The sequence below is a fragment of the Hylobates moloch genome, unplaced genomic scaffold (genome assembly GCF_009828535.3).
Source record: "Hylobates moloch isolate HMO894 unplaced genomic scaffold, HMol_V3 SCAFFOLD_18, whole genome shotgun sequence".
NCBI classification, from domain to species: Eukaryota; Metazoa; Chordata; class Mammalia; order Primates; family Hylobatidae; genus Hylobates; species Hylobates moloch.
Genome location: NW_026652293.1, coordinates 54995212 through 55016236, shown reverse-complemented (window position 1 = coordinate 55016236; position 21025 = coordinate 54995212).

The following is a 21025-nucleotide window of genomic DNA, read 5'->3' as shown; positions in this document are numbered from 1 at the left end:
TCTACCACAATGCACAATGTCGTACTTAAGGCTATATTGCTTCCTATTTTATTTCATTTGTTCTTCTTTTCCTGGTCCACATCTTCTATCTTCTAGTTCTTATTTATCACTTCCATTCTCTAAAATGATAATGTATCAAGTATGCTTTTCTATTTATAAAAGTCATTTGTTAATTCCATGTTAAGAAGAGCTGAATTCCTGGCTTCTCATGGTTGGAGTTATCACTCAAACAAGCAACCCTACTCATCCTCCGATTCTGCCCAACTCATCCTCCGATTCTGCCCAGCTCTAGTGTATCCAGGTTGTACTACACTTGTTGGTATACATCAACTTGCATACCTGTCTTTTCCCAGAGGTAAGGCTCATGTTTTCTCATTAGATTCTATGTGAGTCACTCAACACAGAGAAGGAACCATTGCCAAATGTAACTGAGCCATTGAGCTATTCTCCTCTTCTCGGAGAAGAGAGTTTTGTTTTTAGAAACAAAAATTGTGAAAGCCTTTTAAATAAACCAAAAAGATTACTGAATGCCTTTTCAATAGAAAACTAAGTGTTGCTTTTGTACCCTTGCAGGTCACCTCATTCTGTAAAGGTCTGCACTTTTCACTGTCTTTGAGCTATTTTCAACTCTGTAAGTTTTAGAAAACTGATATTTATGCAAATTTTTCTAATTCATAGAAATGCAAGTGAGTTTTGCCCAATGGAGGTACAACTGATGGAGCCTTGGGCCTGTGTAATGAGCCAATTTTGCATCTATTACACAAATCAATTTCAGTATCACTGACTGCCTATATATGTGTCTGCTCCTGGGAGTCTCCTTTAAACAAGTTTTTGAACACTTTACTATTTCCCTCAATCATAAGTTAAATAAAATCTCTGACACATGTTCACTTTATGATTGTATGAAGGTCAGGATTTACGTTTTTTTAAAAATAAATCATCGTTTAACTTTAGACTTTCTTCCCATAGGTCAGTAATCCTAAGATCCCCAGCCCATCTTCAGGGGGCTCACTCTGGATGTGGTAGAGTCTCTTTATGTTGCCCTAAGTTTTAAACTTAGTTGACCTGTTTCTAAATCAGTTCTGCAAAAGCACCATGGGTGGAATTTGATTCTGCCTTCTTGAAATCATCAAAACATAGCTGAATTCTGAACTTGTCATCTTTACATTTCCATTTTTGTCAGCCTGAAATATTCAGATAAGCACGCTTACTGCATCTTCCATTGTCTTATTATCAGTATTTTTATGTTATATTAATTAATTAATACATCTAGGGAGGCCCAGAGCATCCAGTTCTGTGGGAAGGAATCAGAAACTGGACAAATTTCAGTGAGAGAATTCCAGTTGAGAGTGACTGGTAGGGGAAGAAGAAAATCAGAGAGAGCTGGCCTGAAATCCTTGGCCCAGAGGGTTCACTGGAGTTTTGGCAGCTGGGGCCTGAAAGTCAGTACTCTTTTATTCATATAATTATAAATAAAATTATATGCCTGTCTTTCCAGATGGTCTGTAATACCCATGAGAGTAGAAACTAAATTAATCTAGTTCACTGTTACATCCTCAGCATTTAACTCAGGGCTGGAACATATTAAGTGTTCAGTAAAAGTTTACTAAACTAATAAATGAATAAGTAAAAGAAAGAAACAATGAATCAGATAATACAGATGATGGGACAACCAGGAATATCAATTTCCTGGGCAATCCAAAGGCTAACCATGACTTTATAATCTGAGAGTTTCTTGGCTGTAATAGTTACTAGCCCCATAGTCTTGGGCAAGTCCTTCTTTTGAGCACTCATTACTTTGTATGCAGATGGGGGTACGGAACAGTGCAATGTCATTAGAGGCTACACATGACTAGATCATGATTTACAATGGTCAGTGGAGAATCATGAACAGATGAGGTGGAAGAAAGAAGGGACATGGCTCCTTCAGTTGAGAGAGTTAGAGTGTCAGTCGTTCTGTATAAAGAAAGTTGTGGAGAAGGGTAGTATAGCTGGGAAACCTGACTGGATGAATTAACAAGTTGAGATCCAGCTACACAAAGTAATAGACTAGAAGTTGTCCCTGAAATAAGGAGTTATTTTTAATATAGGAGTGCACTATTTTCTACCTGTTCTTGCATAGTCTTAAAAATGTTCCTCCCAATACTTGGCTGGGGAATTAAATCACCCTGAGCACTTTTGGCAATGTCTTCTATAATATTAGCACCAAATTACCTATGTAATTTTATCACTCACTACTACACCTACTGCATGATTTAATCTAATTGAACTTTTCACTGCTCCCAAACCTGCCTTGCATTTCCTCACTCATATACTTTTATTTGGGTTGAGTTTTTGCCTGGAATGTCTTCCCACACTTCCTGACCTGTTCAGCTACAGTACCCAGACATATTCATCAGCTGTAATGAAAACCCTTTCATGATTCCTTTCATTAAATCAGTCCCAACAATATACCATCCCCCCTCATTTTATCTATGAGTCAGATACAGCGTTTGATGTTTATCTCGGGGTACTATACATTATCATTATGTACTTATGGATTCCCCCCTCCCTAAGACAGAAGAAGGTCTTTGAGGGCAGGGACCACCTTATTCACTTTTCTATTCCATGAAGTGCTAAACGCCATTTTCTTATAATAGGAGGCTTTCAATAAAGCCATCTCCAATAAATGAATGAATTAATGAACAAATGGACATATCCAAACTATTTGTTGTAATTATCTACACCAGATGTTGAGGAGCAAATTTAGACCGTTACTAGAATTTCACAGATTGAAACAAACTTCAAAGTCCTTTTCCGAGGAAATTTGTGCTCAAGATCCAGACTTTCTTGTTCCTGGGAGTTCAGCCATCTAGAGCTTCCTTAACATTTCCCCCTTTCTCTGTTTTACTGCTGCTAGTAAACATGCAACTCTTCAAAGACCTTGCATAGAGTCTTCAAGAGCTGTGCTCCTTACTGACCCTTACAGACAAGGCTGCTGTACAGAGAATGTTCCAAAGGCATTGCACGCTCTGCTAACACCAGCTCCACATGTTCTGCACTGATGGATGGTGGTTTATAAAGTGCTGTAAAGAATTTTGGAAGGATAATATGAGAACCTTAAAGATGGGTTTTGCTTTTCAGGTCATATGATGAATTAATGAGGTTATTTCTCAGTAAGTTTATTTTTTTCAATAAGGTTATTTTAAAGGATTAAAATATTTAAAATAAAGAAGACAAACTATGCTTCTCCCCCTCAAAATGCTTTCAGTTGCTTTTTAATGTCACTTTATAGTTGTGATTAAGACATGGAGGAGTGACTAAACACTGAGAGGCCCTGTTACTGTGTAAGAGTGTACATGTGCTAACACCATGCTGATAAAGTCAAGGAAATCTCTCATAATTACTACAAATCAGGGTCCCACTAGCAATAGGACCACATCTTCAATTTCATTATCACATTTTTCCTTATTGACTTGTAAATTGTCTACACCACAGGGGAGTTGTTTGCTTATATTTTTATTTGGTCTGCTTTGAACAATAGCCAGACTCGTGCTACATCATACACTATTATGTCTCTTAGAGCTGCCACCTTAGCAAAATAGGTCACCAAGAGTGTTTAGAAATGCAGGCAATATGAACAGGTGCCAAAATCTACTTGGAAAAGCCATCTACCTTCTTCTGCAGGGGTCTGACCTCCACTGCAGCCTCTTAGCAACCCTCTCTCCTCTTCGTTCTAAACCTAACTAGGGCAAATGTGTTGGCCCTCTGGTTTTTCAGAAGTAACCAATATGCATGCAATAAATAACCAATATGCAGGCTGCTGCAAGCTGTCTTCCTGATTTAGAAGACTCAGGGGGAAAACAAAAGCCATCTATAAAGGCTTTTTAATTTCTAGCGTAAGCTTCGGCTTGAGTTGTAAAGTGTATCTCATTGGTCATCTTGGATCTGAAGTCCATTCCATTCCCTAAATTCATCAGTGTGTAACTGCCACAGCTGCTAGGACTTTGGCACCTGCAGGGTACCCCTGAGAGGGTCTCTGCAAGCAGACACGTTTATAGGCAGCAAGCCTAATGGCCAAAATTTCAAGATTTGTTTTTCAAATAAGTGCATGTTAAGTGGAAAAAAAAAAAACTTTACAATAACAATGAGCCAGAGAAAGTTTCACTGGCTAAGAGGAGCCTTACAAGAAATCTATCATACAACCCCTGATTTAGAAATGTAAAGAGAAACAGATTTACCTAGATTTTAAAAAGAGGGAGAAAGACTAAAATATTTAATGACTGTCATACCCATGTTCAAATCAAGGACTCCTTCCAGCTGTAATGATTATTTCAAATGAAGGAACATTTCTTAATTTAGAGGCTAATCCTCAGACATTGCTTTGGAGGCAAGAACATTTCTTGGGTTGAGGTCACTTTGCTTTAAATCTCTGAGGGCCATAAAACCAAGTGAAGGCAAGACTGGGCTAGAAATCAGCAGAGTTGAGTTCTGATCCACCTTCTGTTGATACTTTGCTTTGAGGTCCTCAATTTCTACTCTTCAGGCTGCATTTGTCACTTGGGCAGGTGGTAGGTTGGTAGCCAGACCACAGATTGGTGCCAAGATCTGAGCTCTGTAAAGATGGGCATCCCAGCCATGGCTGTTGGCACAGAAGGAAGTGGGAGGGCCTACTACTCTAGACCATGCAAAACACCCTCCCAACGTAGTCACTGAAAGCAGCACATAGCATGTCTTTGAGTGGTTCCTTCCAATGGTTTCCATGGGTAAGAGGCCACTATGCTCTTCTCCCTCTGCTCTACCCAAGTGTAAACGGCTGCTTATTTCACACACAAAAGCCCTCAAGGACAAATTTTACTGAAAAAAGTCAATAGGACCTGAAGATTTTTTTTTGTCTTGAAAATTTTATGTTAAAACATCAGGATATATTATGGTGTCAAATGGAAATCCTAGCTGCATTTCTGTGAGAAAGCAGAATGTTGCAAAAACTTTTAGGTCTTACTTAGACCTTAGACCTAGATGCAAACCTAGGTTTCAAAGCTTGTTAAGTTCCACGTATATATTGCAAAATGCCAAGTAAACAATTATTAGCATCTCTAAATTCTTCACTGCATTCTTCATACAAATTCATATTTACATCTTTAATAAGTGAAAGATGTTCTAAGTTGCATGCCATGGAAGCATATTGCCATGCACTTTTTAGTTTGAGGCCACGCAGAAAAGTGAAGAAAAGCAGAATGAAAAAAACACAAGGAAACGGGAATGATGGTATCTGCTCTGCTATATCCAGCCAGGTCACCTTGAGCAAGTTTCTTAACCCCTTTAACCTCAGTTTCTTCATCTCTAAAGTGGCTTTATGTCCCTACTTATCTTGGAGGTTAAAGAAGATAATATAGGGTATCATGAAACACATATTACACATCGTATATGGAATTCTATAATAATGCATACTCATCTTTTATACCGAGAATCTCTCTGAAAAGGCAGATTTAGTGAAAGATTCATTTCATGATTGAGTCTTGATCATTTTCATTGTGAAATAATGTACACAGAGCCATTCATTAGTGAACTCCTATGCCAGGTTTCTAGACATGCAATCTCTAAGCGATAAGCTTTTAATGAGCTCATTCTCATGTTTTTCTTAGTGCTTTATTACAGCAATATCCCCTCTCTTGTGGGTCCTCTTTCCTACCTCCAGTCTCCATCAGCCCCACAGAAGTCCTCATCTCTGAGCTGGTCATTCCTCAAGAGGCACAGGCCAAGTGTTTCCTTGGTGCTCTGCTTCTGCACCCTATGATGGGGTAAAATGGCTAGCATCCCAGGGGATGTAGCTCAACTCAACCTAAAGTCAAGTCTAAAAGTTGTTGAAGTGTCCTGTTTTATCACTGAAATGCAGATAAGTTCTCCATGTGACTCCATAATATATCCTCAAGTTCTAAAACATTATTTCAAAATGGAAAAAAAAAAAACTTTGAGTAACACTGACTTTTTTTCAGTAAAATGAACCATATTTATGCTGTAGCTAACTTACCCCTTCCTCTAACACATTTCTCATAACCTGAGGGTATCTTTCTTAAGAATTTATTCCCAAAATGTCCTTGCAGTTCCATAAGAACTTTTCAAGCTAAAATTCTAGGAAATGGTACAGGTGAGGAAAGGAGCAGCATGTGTCAAAAGGGAAAATCCTTTTGACTACTTCAGACTACCTCTGACCAACTGAGCCCAATCACCATGCAGCTTGGCCCACAGACTCAGTCCAGCCACCTTGGGAGGATCTGCAGGCAGCTATCCATTTTCCCCTGGCTATGAGGGAGTAATTAATCCAGAACTTAGCATTCCATCTCTGAAATGTGGTTGTCCATCGAAAGATATGTTTCTGGTGTGGCTCTGCTCGCTGATATGGGAGGGGAGCAGGGAAGTGCTGGGTAGAGAGGGGCAGGGTCCCTGGTGAGGGCTCCACCCTCGGGCCCGTGCCCACAGACCTAGGGGAGGACAGGACAGGCACTCCTGTTTTCACGCCCAAATGTTGCATTTTCCAAGACCACTCTGGCCCGCCATGCCCCAATCCTGTGCCTATAAAAACCCTGAGACTCTAGTGGGCACATACACAAGCAGCTGGATGTCGAGAGGAACAGACGAGCAGAGGAGCACACTGACAGACACCAGCAGATGCCGGCAGGCCGTAAGCAGCGGGACGACATGAAATTCAGTCAGGGGCAGTTGGAGGAGAGTCTGGATGTTAGGCGGCCTGACTCCAGGAGAAGACCACCTTCCTACTCTGTCCCCCTTCTGGCCTCCCCATTCACCTGGCTGAGAGCTACCTCCACTCAATAAAACCTTGCACCCAACCTCCAAGCCCACATGTGATCTGATTTTTCTGGTACACCAAGGCAAGAAACTGGGATGCAGAAAGCCCTCTGTCTTTGCGATAAGGCAGAGGGTCTAATTGAGCTGATTAACACAAGCCACCTGCAGACAGCTAAACTGAAAGAGCACACTGTAACACATGCCCACTGGGGCTTTGGGAGCTGTAGACACTCAACCCTAGATGCTGCCCTGAGGACAGAGCCCACACTCCCCACAATCGGTCTGCCGGTCTGCATGCTCCCCCTACGGGTTTGAGCTGTGGGGCACCAAAGAAGCAAGCCACACCCCCATGGCACACCCTGCAAGGGGGATTAGGGAATTTTTCCCATTTCAACAGGTGAGATTCCTGCATGAACCCCAGCCTTTGCACAACTAATTCCTCTATTCCTCAGGTAGAAACTGTAGGCTCACTAAATATACTATTGGTTAGAAGGGGGCCAAGACAGAAAGTGCTAAGGGCTGAGCCCTGCCTATTGCCGTGGCAGAAAAAGCATAATGTCCAACTGATGAGGGGTCACTTGTAGCCTCCTCACATTGAAAAAAATATATACCACATGTGCAATGTGAAGGCAGGCCTCCATCTCCCACTGAGGTACTGCAGACAGTGTCTGCCTGCACAATCCATCCCCAGGGAATGTGAGAGGGAGGCGGAGCAGAATGGGTAATGTGAAACATAAAAAAGTACAGCTGAGACAAAGAGTTGCAATTGCAAATGGCCCTTAACCAACACCAGGCCTCATCTGCTGTTAGTGTTTGAAGTCCGTAGACAGAGGCCTGTGCCATTCCCCACTAATTTCTCATGCTGGAGCTCATCAGCAGTGGAATGCAGAAAGACTAAGCCTCTGGCTCGGGTCTGCTGTCAAGGACGAAAATCAGGTCCCTGGGATGGGGCCATGCATGCTCTGGGTGACCCAGCTGTCTCTCGGGACAAGAGATTCAAAAGATGATCAACAGCAGTGCCCACTCAGAAAAGGGCTGTGACCGCTTTGCTAGCCTGATAAAGGAAATGCACCTCAAGAGATGAAAAGGGAAAATAGTACCTTACAGAGGAGGAACAATGAGGAGCTATAGCAGCAACTTCTCAGGGATATCCTCAGAACTCAGAAGTAAAGGGGGGTTATTTGGGTCAACTGGGAGAAGCATGTAAGCTTGGTGTGAGATGGTACATTTGGTACATTCTTATCTTCCTTGTAAAGGCATCTGCATGCAGCCTGGTGTTTTCACAAAACAAAGGGCTCTCTCCCAGGAAGGGCCATCAGTCTGAACTCTGTCCTCTGTTGGTCAGATCATACCACCACCTGAAGTCCCTGATTCAGGTCATCCTGAAGTTACTGCTAATTAATATTACTGTTTAGCTAAGGTTGGACCTGAGCTGGACCAATCCACTAAACCACAGACGCTCCCCAATCTCTTCTGCATGAAGTCTCGGGATCTCAGGAGCTACCCTTATTATTCATTCTTCAAGAACTCTCTGCTGTTTAGTACAATGTTATGGCACATTTTGATTTTCTTGATATGTTAACTATACATTTATAAAGGATTTTCCTGTGTTCAGAATCAGAAAAAGAAATAGCTAGGCAAATCTAGCAAAAATATATGTGATATTTATTTCAAACCATCTAAACTTTACTTAAACCATCTGAATTATCAAATAAAATTGGGGATGAGATTCCTTAATTTTTACCCATTATTTTATTCATTCAACATATGTTTATTGAGCACCTACTATATATCAATTCTGTTCTAGTTACATATCAATGCATGATTAGAAGCATATTTGTGTAAAGTGGTATGTTTCACAACAAGTAGCATCTCAGCTCATTTGTTATGAGCAATTCCCTACAATTAATTTAGAATATTTGTATGTTCCAGACAACCTCTCATCTCCTAAAGATAATTTAACAAATACTACATTTATTTCTAGGAATTGTATCTACAATATTAATTAGTGACTTCTTGTCCAGACAAGATGGTATAGGCTTGTTTCCTCTCTATTCCTCTCCACTAAGTATAATTATCAACCTTGGAAATAATTTAAGAGGTGACCAAAAAAGAACCCTAGACAGTAGAAATAAGAATTCAAACTGCTTAGGGATCCCAGTTCTGGAGGAATACACAGTGGCAGTACTTCCAACAAACCCACTTAGCAGAAGGTTACCCAGATTCCATGCTTCCTCATCCCCAACCTAGCAACAGAAGGTCGCTCAGGTAGACTTATTCATTTTCCATATTGAATGAGAATCCTGCCAACAATACAGGGCAAGCCTGGCAGCACCAGCAGGGGGCATGGATCAGGAGCCTTACTGACAATAAGTGGCCTCGAGAAGCATTCTTCTCCTCTACCCAGAAACACCAAGCAGTAGGTAGAAGTAGAAGGAAAGGAGGAAGGTTAACAGCAAGGGAAATTCTGCCACAGGTGGCCCTGCCCTGGTAGCTTCTTTGTCCCCATAAGACTGAGGGGCCCCTATCCTCCTCCACCTAAAGACACCAGGTGGTTGGGCAACTGTCAAGGTGGATCCAGCCACAATATGCACCCTGGATAAAAAACACTCTATTTCACTGCTGGGCCTGAAAATATCCTCACCAATATGAGATACTAGACAGCCAGGGAGGACCTGCAATGGGGATTCAGCTACAACATGTGGACAGGCCAAAAAGCTCCTTTGTCTCCCTGTCTCCCTAGGCTTACAACTCCTCTGTCTTACTTAGAGACACCAGGTAGCCAGGCAGCACTATGAAGAGAGGTTTTCAGCAGAACAAATGGCCTAGACTGGGAAGCCTATTTCTCCCAGTGGGACTGATACTCCCTTCCTCAACTAGATTCAGGCAGCCTAGAATCCTTACACCTGCTGAGCAAGGACCAATAGGAGTCTCGCCTGCACCATATACACCAAGCAGAACAAAGTAGCATGCCAAAAGTTCTAAAAAGAAATTTGTCATTGGAACCACTGCTCATGATAAAAGGCCAGGATCTGCTGAACCTTAACAAGAAAACAGCCTGCTAAAATAAAAGATTTAAATAAGATCCAGAATTTCCTAACATTATAGCCAAAATGTTCAAGATACAACAGAAAATCACATGCTAAAACAAGAACCAGAAACATCACAACATGAGTGGTGAAACACAATCAAATGATGCCAACACCAAGACAATAGAAATGTTAAAATTATCTGACAAGGACTTTAAAACAACCATTATAAAAATGCTTCAAAAAAATGAGGAATCAAAAAAATCACATTAAAAAAAGTTGAAAAATCCAAAACCACATGAAGATTATAGAACTAAAATACAGAATAATAGAAATTTTAATATTTGCCAGATGTATTTAATAGAGTTGAGATGACAGAGGATAGAATTGGAGAACTTGAATATAGATCAATTGAATTTACCCAGTTTGAACAATAGAGAGAAAAAAGACTGGAAAAAAGGTTAATAGATCCTCAGGGACCAGTACAATAATAAAGTTCCAACAGTGGATATCCCAGAAAGTGAAGAGAAAGAGAATGGGCAGAAAGAGTATTTGAAGAAATAATGTCTGAAAACTTGCCAAATTTGGTGAAAGACATAAATTTAAGAATCTGAACAAATTCAAAATAGGATAAACCCAAAGAAATTCACAACCAGAGACATAATAAAGTTCTGGAAAGCAAATGCCAAGAGAAAAGTATGGAGATCATTTGGAAAGGAACAGTGTATTACCTAGAGGGAGAAAATAGTTCAATGACAACAAATTTCTTCTCTGAAAGCATAGAAGCCAAAAAAAAGTGGAACATTTTCCAAGTGATGAAAGAAAAGAACTGTCAACCACAAATTCTATGTTTAGAGAAACTATCTTGCAGGACCGAAGGGGCGATAAAGACATTTTCAGGAGAACGAAAACTAAAGGAGTTTGTCACTAGCTGACCTACCTTTAAGTAATGGCTAAAGAAAGTTTTTCTTCTAACAGAAAGAAGGAATCTTGGAGAGTCATGATTGAAAAGCAACGAAAAGAGCAGAAATATGAGTACATACCATGAAATTTTATAAAGCATACTTGATTGAAACAAAAAATGTGATACCACCTGATATTCAAGGCAATCACATTTTAAAGTGATAATATAAAGGAACATAAATGAAAGTAGGTTCCAAACTTTATTTGAAGTAAAAAAAAAAAAGCTGATATCAGTCGACTGTGTGACAAGTTGCATATGTATACTATAATAAATATAGCACTAAGAAAACTATAGAAAAAGAAACACATAAAAACACTAAAGAAATTAATATGGAATCCTGGGAAATATTCAAGTAGTCCATGAGAAGGCAAGAAAAGATAAACAGAAGAGTAAGAAATAGTGCAAAGAGAAAACAAATAGTAAAGGGACAGACTAAAATCTAACATATCAATAACTACCTTAAATGTAGATAGTCTAAATAGGTCAATTAAAAGGCAGGAATTGGCTAAGTGAATTGAAATAAAGGATCCAATTATAGGCTGTTTACAAGAAACTGACTTTAACAATATAGATTGAATGTAAAAAAATTTTTTAAACTAAACAGATATTAATCATACGAAAGCAGGAATTGCCTCATTAATATCAAAATATGATAAAGTTTACTTCAGAGAAAAGATTACTAGAAACACAGAAGAACATTATATAATAATAAAAGAATCAATTCTTCAGGAAGAAAAAACAATCCAAGTATGTATGCATCAAACAATGGAGTGTCAAAATACATAAAGCAGATTCTGACAAAGCTGAAAGGAGAAAGAGACCAATCCATACTTATAATTGGGGACTTCAAAATTCACCTCTCAGCAACTGATAGAACTACTGGAGAAAAAATCAATAAGGATATAAAAGATTTTAACAGTACAATCCAGCAAGAGGATCGAATTCACATATATGAACCCTAGCAACAGAAGAATACATCTTTTTTTGTTTCAAGTGACTATTGTATATTCACAAAGATAAGCCATATCCTGGGCCATAATATGAACCACAAATATTTTTAAAGAATTGAAACCATTTGAAATATTTTCTTAGAACATAATGGAATAAAACTAAATGTTAGTAAGAGAAAGATAGCAGGAAAATCTCCAAATTTAAGATAAAATCTCAAAATAATAACTTAAGTGCCATTCTCAAAAAATTGAAAAAAGAGGCCACCAAAATAAATCAAAAGCAAGCAAAAAGAATAAAGAGAATAGAAATTAACTTTAAATTTAAAACAGAAAAGCAGGGGAAATCAATGAAACAAAAACTTGCTTTTCAAAAAGACCAATAAAATTGACAAATCTCGGGCAAAACTGATGAAAGAGAGGAAGAGAGGGAGAAAGAAAGGAAGATAGAGCTATGTTAACTAAAAAATGATTCACAAAAGGTCAAAAGAAATAGCACTTATTTGGCAAACAAAGAATTGCTATTTGGGTGCACTGAATCAGGGCAGCCCTAAGTAGTGTCCCATAGGCAAGCACTGGAGCATTTTTTAATAGAGAATTTCCACACACATAAAAATTGGTTTTGGAGGCAGTTCATTTGATGGTCAGAAATTCTAAATCACAAACCTATTCTGATGGGTTAATGAATTAGAATATTTCCAGCTGAGAGATATTGAAGGCCTGGGAATACTGACTTCAGTTGTTTACCAAGTCTTTTGGAAATTCTGTGGTTTGATGTTTAGCAGGTGTGAGTGCAATCCATTCACAATCTCCTGATTCCACTTTAGAAAGCCTTGGCCTTAGTTATTTCATTTTCTTTTACATTTCCCCCTATTGACAAAGATCCTTCTCCAGAAAGCAGATTAATTAGCAAGTCTAATTTTGTCCCTCATCACTGGGATGGATCTGTCCCAGGGATTCATGTCCCTCACTAGGGGATCTCAAGGTCTAACAGATTGTAAGGCTAGACTGAGCTGTATTTGGTAACACAGAAGTTTTGCAAGGGGATTTCTTAAGCCTGAAAAGGTTGTCAGATTGGATGTCTTTTCTAAATCATGCGCTTGACTGACCACATTGAGCTTCTACGCAACTGTAACTTTGGTAAAACTTTTATTTCTAAGTAAACTTGGGTAAGGAGTCACAGACATATCTTCAATATTACAATAGCAATAATAATCCCAATAGTGAGCAATAAAAGTTGAAGACTGGATTTTAGCAACATTTTGAGAGGGTGGTCATGAGAGGTGACAGCGTGCTGGCAGTCCTCACAGCCCTAGCTCGCTCTCGGCGCCTCCTCTGCCTGGGCTCCCACTTTGGTGGCACTTGAGGAGCCCTTCAGCCCACCACTGCACTGTGGGAGCCCCTTTCTGGGCTGGCCAAGGCAGGAGCCGGCTCCCTCAGCTTGCAGGGAGGTGTGGAGGGAGAGGTGCAAGCGGGAACTGGGGCTGCGCGTGGTGCTTGCAAGCCGGCTGGAGTTCCGGGTGGGCATGGGCTTGGCGGGCCCTGTACTCGGAGCAGCCGGCCGGCCCTGCTGGCCCCGGGCAATGAGGGACTTAGCACCTGGGCCAGTGGCTGTGGAGGGTGTACTGGGTCCCCCAGCAGTGCCAGCCCACCGGCGCTGCGCTTGATTTCTCACCAGGCATTAGCTGCCTTCCCACGGGGCAGGGCTCGGGACCTGCAGCCCGCCATGCCTGAGCCTCCTACCCCCTCCATGGGCTCCTGTGCGGCCCAAGCCTCCCCGACAAGCGCCACCCCCTGCTCCACAGCGCCCAGTCCCATCGACCACCCAAGGGCTGAGGAGTGAGAGTGCACGGCACAGGACTGGCAGGCAGCTCCACCTGCAGCCCCGGTGGGGGATCCACTGGGTGAAGCCAGCTGGGCTCCTGAGTCTGGTGGAGATGTGGAGAACCTTTATGTCTAGCTCAGGGATTGTAAATACACCAATCAGCACCCTGTGTCTAGCTCAGGGTCTGTGAATGCACCAATCGACACTCTGTGTCTAGCTGCTCTGGTGGGGCCTTGGAGAACCTTTATGTCTAGCTCAAGGATTGTAAATACACCAATCGGCACTCTGTATCTAGCTCAAGGTTTTCAAACACACCAATCAGCAGCCTGTGTCTAGCTCAGGGTCTATGAATGCACCAATCGACACTCTGTATCTAGCTGCTCTGGTGGGGCCTTGGAGAACCTTTGTGTCGATACTTTGTATCTAACTGATCTGATGGGGACGTGGAGAACTTTTATGTCTAGCTCAGGGATGGTAAACGCACCAATCAGCGCCCTGTCAGAACAGACCACACAGCTCTACCAATCAGCAGGACGTGGGTGGGGCCAGATAAGAGAATAAAAGCAGGCTGCCCGAGCCAGCAGTGGCAACCCGCTCGGGTCCCTTTCCACACTGTGGAAGCTTTCTTCTTTCGCCCTTTGCAATAAATCTTGCTACTGCTCACTCTTTGGGTCCATACTGCTTTTATGAGCTATAACACTCACCGCAAAGGTCTGCAGCTTCACTCCTGAAGCCAACGAGACCACCAGCCCACCGGGAGGAACGAACAACTCCAGACGCACTGCCTTAAGAGCTGTAACACTCACCACGAAGGTCTGCAGCTTCACTCCCGAGCCAGTGAGACCACCAGCCCACCGGGAGGAACGAACAACTCCAGACGCGGTGCCTTAAGAACTGTAACACTCACCGCGAAGGTCTGCAGCTTCACTCCTGAAGCCAGACTGTAACACTCACCGCGAAGGTCTGCAGCTTCACTCCTGAAGCCAGAGAGACCACAAGCCCACCGGGAGGAACGAACAACTCCAGACGCGGCGCCTTAAGAGCTGTAACACTCACCGTGAAGGTCTGCAGCTTCACTCCTGAGCCAGCGAGACCACGAACCCACCAGAAGGAAGAAACTCCGAACACATCTGAACATCAGAAGGAACAAACTCCGGACACGCCTCCTTCAGAACTGTAACACTCACCGTGAGGGTCCGCGGCTTCATTCTTGAAGTCAGTGAGACCAAGAACCCACCAATTCCGGACACAGTCAGCTGAAGAGACAAAAAAGCCAGCATTTTAACAATAAGCACTCTATTTAGATAATTAGCAAATGTGTGGATTTTTACAAACTGGTCTCTAATTTTGAAAAGTATTTATCCAAGTGTAACAGGAGGTATTGACTACAATGTAAACACCTCCTTGCTCAGCTAAGATATAATTCAAGAAAACTCTGCTGTGCAAGGGAGTAGAAGATGTAAACCAAGACTATAGCAAAAGCAACATGTAAGAGACCAAGTATGTCGGGGATCCTAATCGTATACTGGCCTAGTCCAGAGGTCTTGTGTGAGAAGTGAACTTCAGCTATCATTTGCTTCACTTGAGGGTCAATTTTAGCTTTTAGTCTTCGAGTGTTTCTCAATTCCAGAAAAGAATAGGAGCTTTCCTTAAATAAGAAACATGAAGAGTCAACACCTTTTAGTTTGGCAGCACAGGGGTTGATAAAGAATACATGATATAAGCCTTTTCATCAAGATAGAAATTCTTTTATAAATGCCTCTTTCATTAGACATCATGTGGCTGAAGACTGTGATGTTTGATGATGTCTTCATCTCCTGGAAGAACAGTGTGGAAAGATTGTTCTACTGAGGTATGATTTTGCCTACAGCCTGAATTTATTCCTTTACAATACTGGAGAATGTCTCTTTTACTCAATTGAATATCAAATGCAGAGAAAGCTAAATGCTAGATACTAGACCTTTGTCAGATGCATAGTTTACAAATATTTTCTCCCACTCTGTAGGTTGTCTGTTTACTCTGTTGATTGTTATTTGCTAAGTTTGATTAGATCCCATCTGTCAATTGTTGCTTTTGTTGCAGTTGTTCTTGGCATCTTCATGAGGACTAAGGTCTGATTTTTTTTTTTATCTTGCCCAAATTTCTATCTAAGGGGTCTGGGGAGTTATGCCCTACAAAACATAAATTCTCATCAGATGGGTTTTATTTAACTCTACATACCATTATGTACTTTCCAATCTGACTCTGGCATAGCATTACGTGACAAGAAAGAAAATAAAAATATTTTAGCCCCAAACATGTTTCTCTGCCATATCTTGAAATGGCCCTGCAAAGCCATCCTTTGTAGGGGGAAAGTCTCCAGCTGTAAAGAATCTCTATTAACATAGCTAGATCTTTTTCTCCCAGGCCCTCCCAATCCTGAAGAGATTAACTAAAAGTCTGGCACCTTTTAAAGATCTGAATAGGAAACATTTGTCATCTGTTGTCTCTAAGAGCAGCCACTTTAAGACTTCAAAAGAACCTTGGTCTCTACAATTTTTTATCTTAACCTGAACATTTCCTTTCTATCAATCACAGGTCTTTAGACAAACTCAACCAATTGTCAACCAGAAAATGTTTAAATTTACCTTTAGCCTGGAAGCCCCCCACCCCACTCTCCCTCACCCCCCACTTTGAGTTGTCCTGCCTTTCTGAGCCAAACCAATGTATATCTTAAATATATTTGATGTCTCATGCTTTCCTAAAATATATAAAACCAAGCTGTACCCTGATCACCCTTGGGCACATGTTCTCAGGACCTCCTGAGGGCTGTGTCACAGACCATGGTCACTCATATTTGGCTCAGAATAAATTCCTTCAAATATTTTACAGAGACTCTTTCTGTTGACACTCATCATAAAATCTTTGCCAGTTTCTATGTTCAGAATGGTATGTCTTAGGTTGTCTTCCAGGGGTTTTGTGCTTTCAGGTTTTACATTTAATTCTTAAATTCATCTTAAGTTTATTTTTGTATATGGTGTAAGGGAGGAATCCAGTTTCAATCTTTTGCATATGGCTAGCCAGTTATCCCAGCATCATTTATTAAATAGAAAGTCCTTTCCACATTGCTTTTTTTTGTCAACTTTGTTGAAGATCAGATGGTTGTAGATCAGAAGGTTGAAGATCAGATTTTTGTACTAGTACCATGTCATTTTAGTTATTGCAGCCCTGTAGTATAGTTTGCAGTTGTGTAGCATGATGCCTCCAGCTTCATTCTTTTTGCTTAGGATTGCCTTGGCTATTCGGGCTCTTTTTGGGTTTCATAATATGAATTTTAAAGTAGGTTTTTTTTTTTTTTTTAGTTCTGTGGAGAACATCATTGTTAGTTTGATACGAATAGCATTGAATCTGTAAATTGCTTTTGGCAGTGTTGCTGTTTTGATGATATTGAGTCTTCCTATACATGAGCATGGAATGTTTTTCCATTTGTTTGTGTCATCTCTGATTTCCTCGAGCAGTGCTTTGTAATTCTCATTGTAGAGAAATTTCACCTCCCTGGTTAGCTGCATCCCTAGGTATTTTCTTCTTTTTGTGGTAATTGTTAATGGAATTGTGCTCTCGATTTGGCTCTTGGCTTCGCTGCTATTGGTTTACAGGAAAGCTAGTAATGTTTGTACACTAGTTTTATATCCTGAAACTTTGCTGAAGTTGTTTATCAGCTTAAGGAGCTTTGGGGCCAAGACTATGAGGTTTTCTAAATACAGAACTGTGTCATCTACAAATAGGGATAGTTTGACTTCCTCTCTTCCTATTTGGACCTTCAACAAATATATAAGAAACAAACAAACAACCCCATTAAAAAGTGGGCAAAGGTTATAAACATTTTTCAAAAGAAGACATACATGTGGACAATAAGTACATGAGAAAGAGCTAAAGACAGCTACTTCTGCTGTGTGATCAGTCAAGTTGTTTTCTTAGCCTCATCAGATTCCAATTTTGAGTGCCCAGAAATTTTGATTATGGTAAAGGCAGAGAGAAGTTAAATTGAATTGAATAAATTATTGACAAAAGTTTCTTTTTCAATTTGATTTCCCCTGGAGGTTAAAATCCTATTTATGTCCAAAGCATACTAAAATCATCAACAACCTAAAGGCATAAAAGCTATTGGTGTAAATATCTGCAATTTTACCTTTCACCAGAATACAAGACCTGGTTAAGTCATAAAATTCTGCTGTTGAATCAAAGTAGCCTTTGGTAGTGGAGCTGCTTCAACTACTTCCAAAAGGGTGGCAATAGCACATTCAGAATGATATTTTCTGTCATATATGATCCATTAGTAAATGATGAAACTTCTGCATTTGTTACAGGAATTTCTTGTAAATCATCTGTAGGTTTTGGTAACTGATCAGTTAGATTTAGATAGTCATGGGGTGTCTCATCATCAACTAGAGGAAGGATAGTTGCTGCATTAAGATTACTGCAGTGGGCAAAATAATAAGTCAACAGCAGGATTTCATAAGTGACTCTGCTTACAGAAAAAAATGTTGAGTGTGACGATAGTTGAGTAAAGCTTCTGCAACATGAGGAATATAGATAGAGAGAAGACAGTACATGACTATGTCTTCTGTAGATTTAGTTAAAGCCACAGTGGCTGATATAGCTCTCATGCAGGGAAGGAGTCCCTTAGCTACTGAATCTAATTGCTGTTGTCTGTGTCAATCTCCATGTTTTTGGGTAAAGACCCCCAACATATTTCCTTCTCTTTCATACACAAAAAGGATGAAGGGGAGTTGATAATTGGGGTGCCATAAGGCAAGGGTACCTAGAAGATATTTGTTTAACTGATAGAAGGCTATATGGGCATTCTGTCTTCAGTCCAGGGGATCTGGTTTATTAAATTCCAAAAGGACATACTAGGGTTGAGCTATCAAAAGAGAATTAGGTATTCAGTTTTGACAGTACTCTGCCAGGCCCCCAAACCCTCATAATTGTCTCTTAGTAGGAGGTTGAAGAAAGTTTAAATGCCTTTAAGTATGTATGGTTCCAAGAAAAGTTCTTGGTTTGATACTGTGTCCTAAATATTTGACATGGGTCTGGGTAAATTGGAGCTTGGCTCTGGAAAATTTGTGGCTTTTTTCTGCTAGAAGTTTAAGGAGGTGAACACTTCAAGCTCACAAGATTTTTAGAAGAGGAACAAAGAAGGAGGTCATCGACATACTGCAATAGAGTCAATCCTTGGAGGAAAGACATGTCTGTTAAATCTGCCTTCAGTATCTGTGAAAAGTAAGAGGGGTTTTCAGTATACCCTTAAAGCATTCCTGTCCAGGTATATTGTTGTCTTTCCCACATGAAGGTAAATAAGAATTGACTCTCAAGAGTCACAAGAATACTTAATAAATCAGTACAAAGACCTATCCCTGTTAAAAATTTACTCTCTGCAGGATGGAAGTCAGGAAGAGGGTATGAGGATTTGGAATGACAAAGTATCACATAAGGACAATGTTAATGGCTCTTAGATCTTGTATAAATCCCCATCCTCGTCCAATGAGGTTTTTTTACAGAAAGGTTAGACTTATTAAAATGGCTACTGCAGGGCACTATAAGATTCTTTGCTTTATATTATTTTATAATTTGTTTAATTCCTATAAGAACTTCAGGGTTTGGGGAATATTGTGTGATATTAGAAAGCGGCTTGTTTCAGTCAATTTAAATTTTTATCATAGGAGTTGAGTGAATTCATCCAATGTCTGATGTGGATTTAGCTCAAAGTTCCTCAGGAATCTCTTTTAAAAAGAACTGAACTCTCAGTATTTTTGTTGTTTAAGTTAAAAGCAAAAAATGGGCAAAGGTATTGAAGAATTTTCACTGTTACTTGTCAAAGCAGGGGTTGAGTTAATTTTAAGAACTATCTCCCCCACTTGGGAAAAAGAACAGCAGCGTGACATTTTTCTCAGCAGTCCTTTCCAAGTGAGTGAAGTAGGGCTGACAAAACTAATAAAAAAAGCATGACTATCCCAGAGAAGACCTAATTTAAACAGCAAAAGTAAAAATTTGTAAATGGTTAAAAGAGTACTAGAAATTTCCACCATTTTCATTTTTTCAGTACTCCAAGGAAGGGGCAGCTTGAGGCCGGTGGGGCAAAGCACAGAATAGGTTCCTCCAGTTTTGACAAGCACAGTGAGACCCTACTTTCCAATCATTAGGGAAGTTTCACCCAAATGATTAAGAAGCAAGATGAGAAAGATCTGCTGTGTTTCCTTGGAGCACCCTCAGTCCATAAGAAATAAAGAGGACAGTTTATTAAGAGGTCATTTAGCATATTTTAATTGTATACAACTTTTTCACAATGTCTAGGTTTTTGTAGTAGTATCAGATTCTTTGAAGATTTGGTTATATGGCAGTAAACTGGCGCATTTTACTCTAATAGGTAGAAAGTTGTTGATGCTGTAGTGCTGTTATTTTCTTTGCATGTGCTTTATTGGTCTTCAAAATTGTTCAGGCTGATTTGCTGGCCAGGTTAACTGAATTGGAGGTGGACATTATTTCCTAATTAAGTTACCCAGTTTAACTAGAATTACAAAATTTTCATCTAAGCCATGTAGAAACAGAATTGAAAGTGATTTTGGTAGATTCAGCATCTAATGGTAGTACAAAATTTATTTGGAAATGATTTCAAGTTTATTGTAATAATCGTGTACTATCTCACCCTCCTTTTAGGTACAGGCTTGAATATCCAGTCTACTGGTTTAGGGAATGTTAAAGGAATGGCTCAGTACAAAGCGCTAGCTCTTTCTTGGGGTTCCTCCCAATCAAAAGGCATATTCCATTGGAGGTTCATTCTAGGGTTGTTTCAGCCTGCTTTTGCCATCCAATATTGTGCCCGATCTTCATCAGTAAGCATATGTGTTAATTGTTAAACGTTAGAGAAACCAGGTTTATAATTTTAGATGAAAATTTGAAAGCAAGTCTATGAGAATCCTTAGTAACCTTGAGGAACTTTTTAGCTATAGCCCTAAGCTTGGCTTTTGTCCAGGGTGTATAGGAAGCACGTAAGAGTGTACCCTAATTATTTGGACAGAACTTGAATGGGTGAATTTAAACAGGCTTAGCAGAAACAGGGGAATTAAAGGAAGCTTTGAAGGCCGAAGAGTAGAATGGAAGTTTAGCAATTATAGGATATAGAGACTGGGGAGGAGAAGGAATCGGGGAAAAAGAGTCAGGGGAAGATGGTCGGACATACTGGCTCACAACAGTAATCTCCACACTTTGGAGGGCTGAGGCAAGGGGATCACTTGAGCTCAAGAGTTGGAGACAAGCCTAGGCAACATAGTGAGATCTCATCTCTACAAAAAATTTAAAAATTAGCCAGGCACGCACCTGTAGTTCCAGCTACTTGGGGAGGCTGAGCTGGGAGGGTCTCTTGAGCTAGGAGGTCAAGGCTGCAGTGAGCTGTGATCACACCACTGCACTCCAGCATGCATGCTAAAGACTCTGT